The sequence below is a fragment of the Suncus etruscus genome, chromosome 8 (assembly GCF_024139225.1).
Source record: "Suncus etruscus isolate mSunEtr1 chromosome 8, mSunEtr1.pri.cur, whole genome shotgun sequence".
NCBI classification, from domain to species: domain Eukaryota; kingdom Metazoa; phylum Chordata; class Mammalia; order Eulipotyphla; family Soricidae; genus Suncus; species Suncus etruscus.
In genome coordinates, this window is record NC_064855.1 from 66,053,381 (window position 1) to 66,069,010 (window position 15,630).

At 42.5% G+C, this 15,630-nt stretch overlaps 2 non-coding genes across 2 annotated transcripts; one reads left to right on the top strand and one right to left on the bottom strand.

Annotated features, from left to right (window-relative positions):
• Positions 1-1,376: 1,376 nt before the first annotated feature.
• LOC126016540 (small nucleolar RNA SNORA51) lies at positions 1,377-1,509 on the bottom strand. Its single transcript, XR_007498334.1, has one exon. It is a non-coding gene; the product is annotated as a small nucleolar RNA SNORA51 (small nucleolar RNA).
• Positions 1,510-13,610: 12,101 nt separating this feature from the next.
• On the top strand, positions 13,611-13,717 carry LOC126016880 (U6 spliceosomal RNA). The gene has a single exon (XR_007498565.1). It is a non-coding gene; the product is annotated as a U6 spliceosomal RNA (small nuclear RNA).
• The last annotated feature ends 1,913 nt before the right edge of the window (positions 13,718-15,630 follow it).

Sequence of the window (15,630 nt, forward strand, 5' to 3'; positions counted from 1 at the left end):
TGGCTCTGATATCAGAAATTACTCCTGGTGGTGCTTAGGGAACCATATGGGACGCTGGAGATGAAATTCAGGAAAGGGCTCTACTCACTGTACTATCTCTCCAGCCCTTATCTCCATTTTTTTTTTGATTGCCAACACTTTATTCCTCACCTACAATTTTTTATTCAGAAAACTATCGATGGATGTTCTTCACCCACATAGGAAGCAGCCCAAGAAGAAGGAAGGACATTGTGGGCTGAGAAGCTGCCCAGTGATTTGGGAAATGCTCTATTTCTAGGTGGAAGGGGATTCTGGGAAATGCTGTGTACCTGGCATAGAGACCCCAAGATTTGAAAGCCCTGCAGGGAAAGTTACAAGGGAAAGTCACAGGCTAAGATTACTGCCATAGCTTCAGTTATGGGGGACAGTTTGCAAATGAATTAGGAAGAACACAGAAAACCATGCAAAGAGTAAAGGTCATTATTATCCTCAAGGATATGAAAAAAATATTTTTAAATATTGGGAAGTGGGTGTTGGGCATTGGCTATTCCCTCAGTGCTCAGGAGTGACTCCAGGCCATGCTTGTAAGATCTTATATGGTGCTGGGATTCGAGCCAGGGTAAGCTGCATGCAGTGCAGGTTTCTGTGATACTTGTTCCTAGATGATCCATTTCACACACTTTGGGTTTTAATTTTTTGTTTGTTTGTTTGGTTTGTTTTGTTTTGGTCACACCCAGCAGTGCTCAGGGATTACTCCTGGCTCTGCATTCAGAAACTGTTCCTGTCTGGCTCAGGGACAATATGGGGTGCCGGGATTCAAGCTACATGCAAGGCAAAAGCCCTATCGCTGTGCTATGTCTCCAGCACTGACTTTGGGATTTTTGTTTTTGTTTTTGTTATTTTGGATTTTGGGTCACACCTGGCAGGACTCAGGGGTTACTCCTGGCTCATGCTCAGAAGTCACTCCTGGCAGGCTCAGGGGACCATATGGAATGCTGGGATTCGAACCGTCGACCTTCTGCATGCAAGGCAAACACCTTGCTATCCATGCTACCTCTCCAGCCCCCTGTTATTTTTTTGTTTGTTTGTTTGTTTTTTGTAAGCACTATGTTTATAAGGTTGTTCATACTATGTTTTAATTTTTTACAAATAACGTTCATAATTGAGGTACAGTCATTCAATGTGCAACAATCTTCACCAGCTTGCATTTCCTGCCTCCAGTGTCAACAGTTTCCTTCTCACTCTTCCTGATGCTCTTCCCTCCCACCCATCCATTTTACTTCTCTCTCTCTCTCTCTCTCTCTCTCTCTCTCTCTCTCTCTCTCTCTCCTCTCTCTTTTCTTTTTATCATTGTGGTTTGCATTACAAAATGGAGGGGTGCCAAGCATGTCTCTTTTTTTTGTCCCCCAATTCACAATACAGACTAGGCAAAGGGTCTGGGTTGAGGTGTATATGGGGTGCATTTACTGTACCTCCTCTTTCTATACAGTCAGTGTAAAGAACACAGTCTGTGGTAAGAATTGGGAAGCTATCTCCATTTTTTAAGTCAGACATTTTTAATATTTGCCTCCCTAGGGAATATTCTGAAAGCATTCCTGTAGATATTACCTAAAGAAATTATCTAGACACTAGATCCCCATTCTGATGTCATATCATCTTATCCTGAGATGTTCCTTTCTTTTACTTTATGGGTTACTCTCAGCTCTCCTCTCTTCTTTAGAAAATCTCTCTCTCTCAGTTTCTCTCTCTCTCTCTCCCCTCATATCCCCTAAATAAAACTATCTTACTTTTAATAAAGAAAAAATTAACTATGTTTATCATTAAAATTCAAATCTCCAATAGATGTAATAAATAGCTTTTCCCATGGGAAAAAAAATGTGAGGAACTATGTGTGAGATCCTGAACCCTTAACACAACGAGGTCCACATATAAAAGGAAGGAAACAGTCATTTTCTACCTGTTGTAGGAAGTGATTCTGAGGAGAGTAAGGAAAATCAGTGCCACCAGCCAGGGCTATGAAAAGGCTCCAGAATGTTTTGTGCATTCTTGAAATAACTGGGCACAGCCACACCAGGGTCAAGTCTGTTTATACCTCATAAAAGCTGAAAAGCAACCCAATCTCTGAGGACTATTCTCTCAGCTCTTGGGATTTTGCTCTACTGTTACATTTGGGTTTTGCCTCCACTCTGAGAACACTGGTGACATTCCTGTCTGGAAATATTCAAAGGTTAGTACTGCAGGAGAGGAGTAAGGCTGGTCATGTGCGAATCTGAGCAGTTCTAGCAGGATTAGAGCTGCTTGAGTTCATGGCTTTCAGATTTGTTAAACTGTAACCCAAATTAAGACACAACATTTTATTCAACAACAAAACTCAAACAACCTGATCTGATTTTATTTTTACTTATTTCTCTGTGGCTTGGGGGCTATACCCAATAATGTTCAAGATTTACTCCTGACTCAGGAATCATTCTGAGGGTGGGAAAATGGAGACCGTATGAGATGCTGGTGATCCAACCTGGGTCTGCACCATACAAGGCCAGTTGCCTACCTGAGTATTATCTCTCAGGTTCCCAAACAACCAGATTTTAAAAAAGACAAAGGGACTTGTAAGTTTGCTGGACCACAAACCTGACATACACAAGACCTAGAATTGAATCCCTTCCAGCCCCCAACACTGCTAGGTAGCTCTGGCATGCCAAAGTCTAAACAACATTGCATCGCTAGGTCCCAGCACTGAACCATGTGGCCAAAGTGATATGTAAGTCCTCTGAGCTTTGGAGGCACCCCTCAAAAAATGGGTAGAGTACCTGATTAAACAGTTCTCCAGGGGCCAGAGAGATAGCATGGAGGTAGAGCGTTTGCTTTGCATGCAGTAGGATGGTGGTTCAAATCCCAGCATCCCATATTGTCCCCTGAGCCTGCCAGGAGTGATTTCTGAGAGTAGAGCCAGGAGTAACTCCTGAGAGCTGGCAGGTGTGACCCAAAAGCATATATATATATATATATATATATATATATATATATATATATATATACAGTTCTCCAGAGAGGGTATACAGATAGCCAATGGGCACATAAAAAGATGACCATCAGTTCTTATTACTAGGGAAATACAAGTCAAAACCACATTGAATAACACCTCATCTCTGAGCGAATGACTTTTTTTTTTTTTTTTTTGGTTTTTGGGCCACACCTGCTGATGCTCAGGAGTTACTCTTGGTTTGCACTTAGGAATCACTCCGGTGAGGGTTTGATTAGTGGGTAGGGATAGAACTCAGGTTGGTAGAAGAAGAAGAAGAAGAAGAAGAAGAAGAGAAAAGAAGAAGAGAAGAAGAAGAAGAAGAAGAAGAAGAAGAAGAAGAAAGAAGAGAAGAAGAGAAGAAGAAGAAGAAGAGGAGGAGAGGAGGAGGAGGAGGGGATGAGGAGGAGGAGGAGGAGGAGGAGGGGAGGAGGAGGAGAGGAGGAGGAGGAGGAGGAGGAGGAAGAGGAGAAGAAGAAGAAGAAGAAGAAGAAGAAGAAGAAGAAGAAGAAGAAGAAGAAGAAGAAGAAGAAGAAGAAGTTCACTCATCTGAGGGATATGAGAAAAATAAAATGCAGAGTAAAGAAGGGTCTACTGTGAAAGTGATAGCTGGAACTGATTACTCTGGACAAGAACTGGATGCTGGGTGCTGGCGCAGTGGCACAGGTCAATAGGGTGTTTGCCCTTTATGCCCACATAACCTAGGACAAACTGTGGTTCAGTCCCCCAGCATCCCATATGGTCCCCCTAGCGAGAGGCGATTTTTGAGTGTATAGCCAGGAGTAACCCCTGAGCATCACCAGGTATGGCCCAGAACCAAAAACAAAAAAGAACTGGGTGCTGAAAAGAGATAATGTGACATGATTGTACCGCTTCATTGATAGTAGTGCAAACCAAAGGCTGGAAAAAAAAAAAAAAAAAGAGGGGCCTGGCGCCATAACATAGTGGGTAGGGAGTTTGCCTTGCACATGGGCTGACCAAGTTCGATCCCCAGCATCCCTATATGATCCTCCAAACGTGCCAGGAGTGATTTCTGTTGAGTGCAGAGCAGGAGTAACCCCTTAGCGCCATTGAGGTGTGGCCCAAAAACAAAAATAAAAAAATAAAAAGGGGGGGCCGGGGCGGGGTGGCGCTAAAGGTAAGGTGCCCTGCCTTGCCTGCGCTAGCCTTGGACGGACCGAGGTTCGATCCCCCGGTGTACCATATGGTCCCCCAAGCAGGAGGCAACTTTTGAGCACATAGCCAGGAGTAACCCCTGAGCATTACCGGGTGTGGCCCAAAAACCAAAATAAATAAATAAATAAAAAGGGAAGGCTTTGAATTCAGGAATCACTCCTGGCAGTGCTGGGATGACCATATGGAATTCTGGCATTTGTGCTGAGGATTGAACCTGAGGTAGTTATGTGCAAGGCAAGTACCTCTCTGGCATGAGATTTCTGAGGAATGAGAGGTTGCCTGGTGATATCAATCAGAAGGAGAGCAGGTTCCTATGCAAAGAATTTAAGAATTCTAGGGGAATAACTCAGGAGCAGGAGAATTGGACCTTAGTAGGAAGCTTACCACTAAGAGTAAGTTAGATGTGGGTGGGATAGATCTGAAAAGGGACCTTATGAAAATGAAAGAGGGAAGTGGTCACTCTGGAGCAGGATGGAGTTCTGGAAGGTGGTAAAGTGATATGCCATGATACCCCTATCAGTAATGTTATTGTAAAACCATAGTGCCTAAAAGGAAAAGGGGAAAAAACTGCATGCCATAGAGGCTGGCTGAGGGGCAGAGGAAAACTGGGGACAATGATTGCGGGAAGCAGATACTGGTGAAGAGACTAGGTGTTAGAACATTGTACACGTGAAACTCAATTCATGAATAACTTTTTTATTCATGATAATTCAAATTTAAAGAAGAGAATTCCCTTTTACATAGCTGACCCAAGCCCCACAATCCCTGCTAGGAATGACCCCTGAGCAGAGCCAGGAGTAAGCTCTGAGTGTTGGCCCCAAAACTCCCTTCATATTTTTTGTGGGGGACATTGTAAGTAGTGGTCAGGAAGCCTGTCCCCCACCCAGCAATTCTTGGTACTCTGAGCCTGCAGTCAATGCAAGGGATGAGGGTGAGGTGCTACTTAGGTCCAGAGATGCTGGAGAACAGTCTAGTTACCCAGAGATGCTTGAGAGTTATCCAGGGCTGCAACAGGGCTCCCGTGATGCCAGGGAATCAAATTAATGACTGCAGCATTCAAAGCAAACACTCAGCCCACGATGTGTAATGTAAACTGTGATCCTCCTATGCACACTTTTTCAAGACATTTAGGTCCATTAGTATATAGTTCTTGAGAACTAGAGTCTGACTATCCCTAATACTCATAAACACTTGATCACAACATATTTCTTGGAGATTCTTTTTTTTTTCCGTCTTGTTTTGTTATTTGTTTTGTGGGCACACCTGGCAATGCTCAGGAATATTTCTGGCTCTATACCCAATGTTCCCTCTGAGTAGTGCTTGGGTGACCACGTGAGGTTCAGGGACAGCTGAATACAAGGCAAATGTACTATCACTCCAGCTGACATTCTTAGGAAGTTTAGACAAAGCCTCCAGATTTCATGTTCTACAAGAAAAATATCACTTTAACTAAAGTTTTTATTGTCCTGGCAACCACTGTAAATATAACACTAACTATATATAATATCATATATACAATTAGATGTAAATATCTTGTGTCTGGAAAGATAGTGCAGGAGGTAGGTGCTTGCCTTATATAAGATTGACACGCACACCCGTATCTCTTCAGCCAAGGGAATTCCCGTTCTAATTTCCCTAATATTTACAGTGCCTATACAAAAGAAGGAGGAGGAGGAGGAGGAAAAGGAGGAGGAGGAGAAAAAGAAGGAGGAGGTGGAGGAAAAGTAGGAGGAGGAGGAAGAGGAGGAGGAGAAGGAGGAGAAGAAGAAGAAGAAGAAGAAGAAGAAGAGAAGAAGAAGAAGAAGAAGAAGAAGAAGAGAAGAAGAAGAAGAAGAAGAAGAAGAAGAAGAAGAAGAAGAAGAAGAAGAAGAAGAAGAAGAAGAAGAAGAAGAAGAGGAGGAGGGGCCGGGTGGTGGCGCTAGAGGTAAGGTGCCTGCCTTGCCTGCGCTAGCCTAGGACGGACCGCAGTTCGATCCCCCGGCGTCCCATATGGTCCCCCAAGCCAGGAGCGACTTCTGAGTGCATAGCCAGGAGTAACCCCTGAGCGTCACTGGGTGTGGCCAAAAAAAAAAAAAAAAAAGAAGAAGAAGAAGAAGAAGAAGAAGAAGAAGAAGAAGAAGAAGAAGAAGAAGAAGAAGAAGAAGAAGAAGAAGAAGAAGAAGAAAACACAACCCTTGTTAAATAGTTGCTGGTCTGGGTTTTTTGTTGTTGTTTTCTGTTTATTTGTTTGTTTTTGTTTATGCATAGTTGATCGTTTGGGGTTTTGGTTTATTCTTTTTGTACTTTTGTTATTATGTCTTATTGTTTTTTTGTTTCTCTATTTTCTTTTTTTGTTTGTTTGTTTTGTTACCTTTTTCTTCTTTTTTCCCCTCCTTCTAAATGGATATTTATAACACCCAACAGACTCCTCCTAGTTTTTCTCTTTTTTGTTTTGTCTTTTATTGTTTGTTTATATTTTTTGTTTTTTTTTTTCTTTTCTTCTCCCATTTTCTTTTCTTCTCCATATCTTTTCTGATATCTCCAACAGAACCACATCATTGGAACCACCCTGAACAGCCTCATATTTTGAGGGGGGAAAATGGATGGTACCAAGACCAGACAGTTGTATGATCATTTGGTGGAAATAAAAAATGATCAAACTTGAACAATAAATGCAAAGTCAATGACAGTAGAAGCGATACCCAATCTACAACAAGCTGTACAAGTGGGAAACAGTTGCACTAGCATTAAGGTGGGGGGTAAAGAAGGAAGATATGGGATGCATGCTGGGAGCAGGGGTGGAGGGAGAACAACACTAGTGGTGGGAATGCCCCTCATTCATTGTCACTATGTGCCTTAAATACTACTGTGAAAGATTTGTAATTTGGGCCTGAGAGAGAGCATGGAGGTAAGGCATTTGCCTTGCATGCAGAAGGATGGTAGTTTGAATCCTGGCATCCCATATGGTCCCCGGAGCCTGCCAGGAGCGATTTCTGAGCGTAGAGCCAGTAGGAACCCCTGAGGGCTACTGGGTCTGACCCCCCCCCCAAAAAAAAGATTAACCTGAGTTCTATCCCAGTCACCCCAGATGGTCTCTCAAACCCCACCTAGAGTGATCCTGATTACCAGAAGTAAACCCCAAGCCAGTCAAGTGTAGGTATATATAATAATTTGTATCTATATTTGTATATATAATAGAATTATAATTTTCTTAGAAAACCTTTAGCAGGCCCGGAGAGATAGCACAGTGGCGTTTGCCTTGCAAGCAGCCAATCCAGGACCTAAGGTGGTTGGTTCGAATCCCGTTGTCCCATTATGGTCCCCCGTGCTGCCAGGAGTGATTTCTGAGCAGACAGCCAGGAGTAAACCCCTGAGCACCACCGGGTGTGGCCAAAAACCAAAAAAAAAAAAAAAAAAAGAAAGAAAAGAAAGAAAAAGAAAACCTTTAGCAAATATCATGTTATTTACTCTTGTCTCTACAGTCAGAATTACTCTTTACAGTGCTCAAGGGACCCTATGAAATGTTAGAATTTGAACTTGGGTTGTCGGTGTAAGGCAAGTGCCCTACCCACTGTATTATAAATTCAGCCCACAATCTCCAGTTTGAAGAATCATTTTAGTCTTTTAAGCAGAGACATCCAGAGAATAAAGCCTCTATAAAGTCCTTGAAAGAGAGTGAGTTACACTTAATATGTCTCCTTTTGCAACCAGTGGTTCATGGGGTTTGCTGTACAGACTTTTTTTATAGAGGGGGTTGGATTTTTGGGTCACACCTGGCAGTACTCAGGGGTGGACTCCTGGCTCTATGCTCAAAAATCACTCATGACTTTAAGCCAAGGATTTTCCCGTTCCATTTCCCCCATATTTTGCTGGGCCTATGCAAACAACAACAATCGCCCATTCTAATACCATTCTTACTGTATTTCTTTAACTCTTATCCTTAAAAAAAAAAAGAGCTTACTAAATCTTTAGCTAGGGTTTTAATGAGTTCATCGATGATTCAATAATTTTCAATATATACTTGCTACTGAACTTTTCCTTGTTTCCTTTCTCTTTAATCTCTTTAGTTTTTCTTTCTATTTTTTTAAAAACTGCCTTTGTTCTTCCTGTAACAAATGTATTATGGTCAATGTGTCAACTATATGATGTCTTTTCTTTAAATAGTAAAAAAGAAAGAAAGAAAGAAATAGCTCCTGGCAGGCTTCGGGAACTATATGAGATGCCAGGATTCGAACCACATCCTTCTGCATACAAGGCACTATGCCCTACCTCCATGCTATCTCTCCAGCCCTGTACAGGACTTTTTGTTTGTTTGTTTTTGTTTGTTTGGGTCACACCCTGGCAGTACTCAGGGGTTACATCCTGGCTCTATGCTAAGAAATCGTTTCTGGCAGGCTTTGGGCACCATATGGGATGCCTGGATTCGAACCACCATCCTTCTGCATGCAAGGCAAATGCCCTACCTCTGTGCTATCTCTCTGGCCTCCCTGTACAGACTTTTATGCAGTAAAATAGTAAAGAACTAAAATACAGATATAAATTATTGTTTATGTAAAAGGAAGCTATTTCAGTCAGTATAACCCTCTGTAAAGTTATTAGAAAATGGTTCTTAGTGAAATACATGGCCATATACATGTTAGACATTTTCTTAAAATATTCATTATAAAGCTAGAGAGATAATTAAAAGGCTGAGCACATGCTATGTATGCACAAGGTCTAGGTTTGATCTCTAGCACCCTGAACATTACTGGAAGCAACCCTCAAGCACCTAGCCAGACTCAATTAGAATTGCTCGGTATGGCCCCCAAAACTAGGCTCAAACAAAACCAAAAATTCTCTAAGGTTTTATGCTAAAGAGCACAGTCTAAACTAGTCCAAATAAAATAGTACGTAGTAGAGGAACTACTCAGCAAAGATGTTTAAAGAACAGATTCTCTGGAGAAGAGTCAATAGCAGCCATGTCTCAACTTTATTTATAATGGACTGATACCAATGTTGCGGACCTCATTCAGCCCTGACTTTCTCACCAGGTCAAGGCACAATACTTACTTGTTGGTTTGAGTCACATAAACAGGATTCCTTTTAGTTAAATGCCAAAGATAATCTACCAACACCACCAAGGGTTTTGAGTAGACAGAAGCTACAAGACCCCCATTGCCACTGTCCCTCTTTCCACCTACTTAACTAAATAAGAAGAACTAGACTATAACTGAGATGTTGATCTATACCAGACGATGCCCTTTGCTCTTTAACATAGTGTCTATTTCGAATCTTAAAAGTCCTATAAAAACAAATAATGACTTTTTACCCAAATATTGTTCTTTAATCAAAAATTCATAGGTGGGTGTGACCTCAAAACCAAAACACAACAAATATGACTGTCGTGGCCCCTCACATCACTGTGCTGCTCACACTCATTCGCTGAGGGTAGCCATGACAGTTTCTCCAATGTAGTCATGCAAAATAGTTTTATTTGGAGAAATATGAAAAGGGAGAGAGAGAGAGAGAGAGAGAGAGAGAGAGAGAGAGAGAGGGAGAGAGAGAGAGATTTACTCATTTAAGAGACAATATGGGGTGTTGGAGTGATATATAGTGGGAAGGGCATCTGCATGTGGCCAACTTAGACTCAATTCCTGGCATCCTATATGGTTCCTCAAGCCTCACCAGAAGAAATCCCTGAGCAACAAAGTGAGGAGGTAAGCCCCTGAGCAGTGCCATATATGTACCCAAAACCAAAGCAACACAAAAAGAAAAAGAAAAAAGAGAACATGGGTTTCTTCAGAGGGGTGAGTGGGGAGGGAACCAGTGGTGAGTTCCTCTACAGAATAAAAGAAAGCAATTATGTACCCCAGGTAGAGATGCAAGCAAACCTCAAGCTGGAGAACATACCACAGATTTTTAAGTTGAAGTGCGTTTTGGGGTCACACCCCCTTTTTTGTGATGCTCACACACACTTGGCTGTGGTGCAGCCAGAAATTGCTTGTGGTCCGAGGAATTATAGGTGGGACTGTTGCCAGTCTCAAAATATACATCTGCCAAGACCCACTCTTAGCACACTTTTGGACACCAGTGCTCTACCACTGAGTTATACCACTGATACACTAATCAAAAATTTCAGGGCCTCTGTTCAGACCATAATCTCTTGTTCTTTTATCTGAGGATATGTTGAAGGCCCAGTCCAACCTTCTGTCCTTCAGTCTAGGTCGTCACTATCGCTCATCAGCTAGGACCATTCACAGACATGCTGTGAATGAATGAGTCAAACTTTAGAAAGGGTTCTTATTGATGATATTACTTCAGTAATTAATAGCAACAAATTTTCTTTTGAAGGGACATACCTGGCAGTGCTCAAGGGTGCCCCTGGCTCTGTGCTCAAAAATTGCTGCTGACAGTACTTGGGGGATCAAATAGGATGCTGGGGATAGAACTCAGGTTAACAGTATACAAGGCAAATGCCCTAACTCTACCCTATCACTTTGGCCCCTCTATCATAGTCATTTTTTAATGTTGTTTAACTAGGTTGGAGGGGGATTGTTTTGGGAGCCACATTCAGCAGTGCTCAGCAGTAATCTTTGGACAATGCTTGGGAGACAAAATGTGATGCTGGAGACTGAAGATGAATTCAATGCAGGCAAATAAGCACTAATATTATATATCCCCCACCTTACCCCACCTCTCTCTCTCTCCCTCTCTAACACACACACCACACACTCACACACACACACACACACACACACACACACCACCACACACCACCCTTACTTCTGCTTTAAAAACTATTCTAGTCAGAGACAGGAGCGATAGCATAGCAATAGGGCATTTGCCTTCTATACAACCACCCAGGACAGACCTTGATTCGATCACCATAATTCCCATATGCTCCCTCCCAAACCTGCTAGGAGCAATTTCTGAGCACAGAGCCAGGAGTAACCTCTAAGCACTGTCTGATGTGGCTCACAAACAAACAAGCAAACAAGCAAAGCTATTCGAGTGTGCTTAGTTTGTGTTTTTTTGCTCTTTTTTTTTTATCATAATTCACAAATTCAACAGTAGGGCATGAGTTATTATATTGGCCCTCAGCTGACCAGGGCCTTTGGGAGAATCTCAGCTGCTCAAGGATACAGCCCCCTTCCCTGGCACCAGGCCTGTCCTGTGTTATGCCTCTATACAAGAGAGATAAATTCCTGATTGCAAAAGTGGTCACAGAATTTTCAAGATCTAAACATTGGCTAAGAGGCTGGAGAGACAGCTTAGCGGTAGGGCATTGCCTTGCATGCAGCCAATTCAGGACACGGTGGTTCGAATCCAGCATCCCCATATGGTCTTCCATGCCTGCCAGAAGCAATTTCTGAGCACATGAGCTAGGAGTAAACCCCTGAGCGCAGCAGGTATGACCCAAAACACAAACAAACAAAACAACAACACAACAACAACAAAAATTGGCTAAGGCAGTTTGTTTTCTGGTCTGTGAGGCCTCCTCCCATCTGCCCAACCTCCATTGACCTTCTTCTGCATCCACATCTGTAAAACCTCCACTTCATGTCCGTGACTGGGTGAGAAATGACACAGGAGTAAAACACTTGCCTCGAATGTGGCTAATCCCGGTTCTTTCCCTGGCACTGCATATGGTACTGAGTACTACCAGGGTCACTCCTGAGCACAGATCCAGGAGTAATTCGGGTGTGGCCCCAAACTCACCTCCAACTCCAAATAATAAAACCAGCAGGTGGCAAAATCAATAGCACAGCAGGTAGGGTGCTTGTCTTGCATGCAGATGACCCGGGTTCAATTGCTGGCATCACATGGTCCCCTGAACACCAGGAGGCTTTGAAGAAAAGGAGGTGAGCTGTAGCATATGAAAAAGTTTCCATAAGATGATTCTTGGAATTGTATATAAAAGTGTTTCCTTAGGATTGTTCTGTGACTTTTGCCCCACCTAACCCTTCCAGGTGGGGTGCTGTGAGTTGGCAATAATAGCTTGAGGGACAGGAGTGAGGGGTTATTCTGTGAAAAGCTGCTGGCTGCAGGAGGATTCTCTGGCTCTCCTTGCCCGATCTTTTAAACCCTACGTTCTTGTCTGTGTGGATTATTACTTGCTGCGGATAAATATTACCATGGTCTTCCCCCCGAAAGGGGACAAGGGGATGGGAAGTAATTTCTCATTCTGGGGACTGTTCTTGGATTCAACAAATACCCAGCCAAGATAACGGCGAAGAAACCTTGCAAATGGCGCTCGCGAACAGGGACCTGGACCCTCAATAACTGTAAGTGAAACGCTTTATTGGAAATTTGCCCCTCTGAAAATCCTTGGATGGCTTTCTCTGGTCAGCCGTGTTGATTGTGCCACCTTGTTACAAATTCTTTGTTTGGCGTTTGTCAAGTGGATATTTCCATACTATTTAAAACAATAGGCTGAATGATAGGTAAATTCATTGCTTTGGATGGTTGTGGTCTTAGTTCAAATGACAATGATACTCAAATATTTGCCTCGCCTGTGTTGGCTCCATTAGCCATAGTTTGTGGAATCTCTGTGGTTGCTAATATTGTTTAATGGCTTGCATAGGTATTGGCTGGTATTTCGGAAGGAAAAAGTGTGGGAAAAGTGAGGCTAAGACCAGCCTGGAAAAATAAGGAAATCTATCCAATGTAACTCCAGGCCAAAGTGCAGGCTTGATGAATCTAGCACCACCATCAAAAATATAGGCATTTTTCCCAACAAAAAATCTACTCGGAAACATAATTTAGAAACTCAGAACCCAAATCAAAATATTAACACTGATGACCAACCCCCGGTGCTAAGCTCCACAAGTGAGTCCGGATTCTGTACACAGAAGGAATCACAAAAATAGTGCTGGCTCAGATAACGAATCACAGGCTAGTGCTCCACATGACAGGGCTCAGAGCCCGGTGCAAAGTACTTCTGCCTAATCCGGCCTCAGTTCCGTTACAAACAGTATATAGAACCATTTACAAACCCCTTGAAATAGAAGACATGGAACGGTTTAAGAAAACATGTAAGGAATTTGGGCCAACCTCTCCATACTGTCTGAAGACGCTAAAACTTTGGTGTCGAAAATCACTTTGGACACTGCATGAATTTCAAAAACTAGCTGAAATATGCTTGCCATCTAAACAGCGAACGAAATGGGAAATGTTCTATGCGGAGGGTGTGAAATCCAAATTATATAGCCCGGATGGAACAAAAAAAACGAGTGGCAGGGGTCACTCTATCGTATGAATTATTAATGGCAGAAAATCAATATGCAGATATTCAGGCACAAGCTGCTTTACCTAAGAAAATCTTAAACATAATTAAAGATATTGCAGTATCCGCATGGGAAAAACTTGATATGAACAGCACAGGTGCAGGAACCTTTTTAAGAATTACCCAAGGTCCCCATAAGCCATATATCAACTTTGTAGCTAAACTCAAAGATGCTTTGAAAATACAAGTCAAGTGCTTGCTTCGGCAGCACATATACTAAAATTGGAACGATACAGAGAAGATTAGCATGGCCCCTGCGCAAGGATGACACGCAAATTCGTGAAGCGTTCCATATTTTAAAAAAAAAAAAAAAAAAAGAAAAAGAAAATACAAGTCAAAGATAAGCAGGTTAGAAAATATTTAGAAAAAAGTTTGGCTTATCATAATGCAAATTCAGCCTGCAAAATTGATATTGGCCCCTTTGCCGGACAAGGCTGACTTAAATGAATTTTTATATGCCTGCAGAAATGTTTATGATCTTCAGCAAACCTGGATCCAGTGCAAAACTTTTGCAGTTAGTAAGGGAACAAAGCCTTTCTACCCCCACGGGGGAAAAAGCGCCGCCCAAAGCCTGGTCTCTGCCCAAAATGCAAAAGAGGTCGCCACTGGGCAAAAGATTGCAAATCTGGAAATCTCCCTAATAATAACACAGGGGAATGGTTTTAAACACTACACCCAGGAGGCAATTCTGTTACCATTGTGGAAAACAGGGCCATTTCAGAAGAAATTGTCGTCTTTTGTTAAATCAAGCTCCTCAGGGACACACATTTCCAATGCAGGGAAAACGCCTACCGGGCCAGTCCCCAGGCCCGGGCAAATCAGGGGCAAAGTCCACAAACTATACTTCTTCCGAGCCCAGCCCAAGATTGCTCACAATTAGCGAATTAATTCATGCGGACTGCAGGGAGCGCTGGGCTCGACATAAACTTGCCCAGAGGACATTACAATTTACCCAGGAGCATGCCCTTTCATGTTAAAGACTGGCATTGTGGCCCGCCACCACCAGATACAATGGGATTGATTCTCGGCAGAAGTTCCCTCAATGTAAAGGGTATATCAGTAACCACAGGTGTCCTTGACTCAGATTCAAAGGGAGAAATTATTGTAGTGATTACGGTACCAAATACTTGAACATTCAAAAAGGGAGAAGCAATTGCCCAGATAGTTATATTGCCATATGTCAAATTTGGAACTTCAGATAAGACACGAATTGGAGGTTTTGGAAGCACAGATCCAGGGGCCGCCCATAACCCAAATTATCGCTTTGGTTACTAAATTTAAAGAGGAAAATCCGATGATTAAACTCACTTTCAGGGGCGACCCTTTAATGGAATGATAGACACCGGGGCGCAAATCACAGTAATTTCTGATAAGGAATGGCCAGAAAATTGGCCTCTACAAGAAATTCCATAACTCGCTAGAAGGGAGTGGGAGGCTTAAGTTCCTGTCTGTTAAGTAAAAGGACCTATGGTAGTTCACGGCCCAGAAAATCAAAAGGCATAATTAGACCTCATGTGGGCCCATTCTCACTTCTCTGTGGGGTCGCGACCTACATAAGCAGTGGAAAGCTGATTCCACATCCCATTAGCTCCAGAAGAGTCTGGAACTTCTCCTGAAATGAAAACTCAGAATTTTTGGTAGGGGGCCCACTGACAGAAGAACCCAGCACCGATAAAAATAAAATGGAAATCTGATGACCCAATTTGGATAGGTCAGTGGCCCCTTAAAATTGATAGATTAAAGGTGCTAACAGAATTAGTGGAAGAACAGCTAAAATTAGGGCATATTGAGCCTTCATTTTCTCAATGAAATTCGCCTATATTTACCATACAAAAGAAGTCCGGAAAATGGAGACTGTTGATGGATCTGAGAGCAGTAAAACATATCTATGGTACCCATGGGAAAATTGCAAACAGGTTTACCATCACCTGTAGTTATCCCAAAGGAATGGCCACTAGTGATAATTGACTTGAAAGACTGTTTTTACCATATTCCTATTCACCCGGATGATAAACACCGGTTTGCATTCTCAGTTCCTTCTATAAACAATACCCATCCCTGCCGGAGGTTCCAATGGACTGTCCTCCCCCAGGGCATGCTGAATTCCCCAACAATGTGTCAATTTTTTGTAGATAAGATTTTGAGCCCTGCTCCAGAAAGATTTCCTCAAGCCATGATCTTTCATTATACTGATGATATTCTTATCACAATG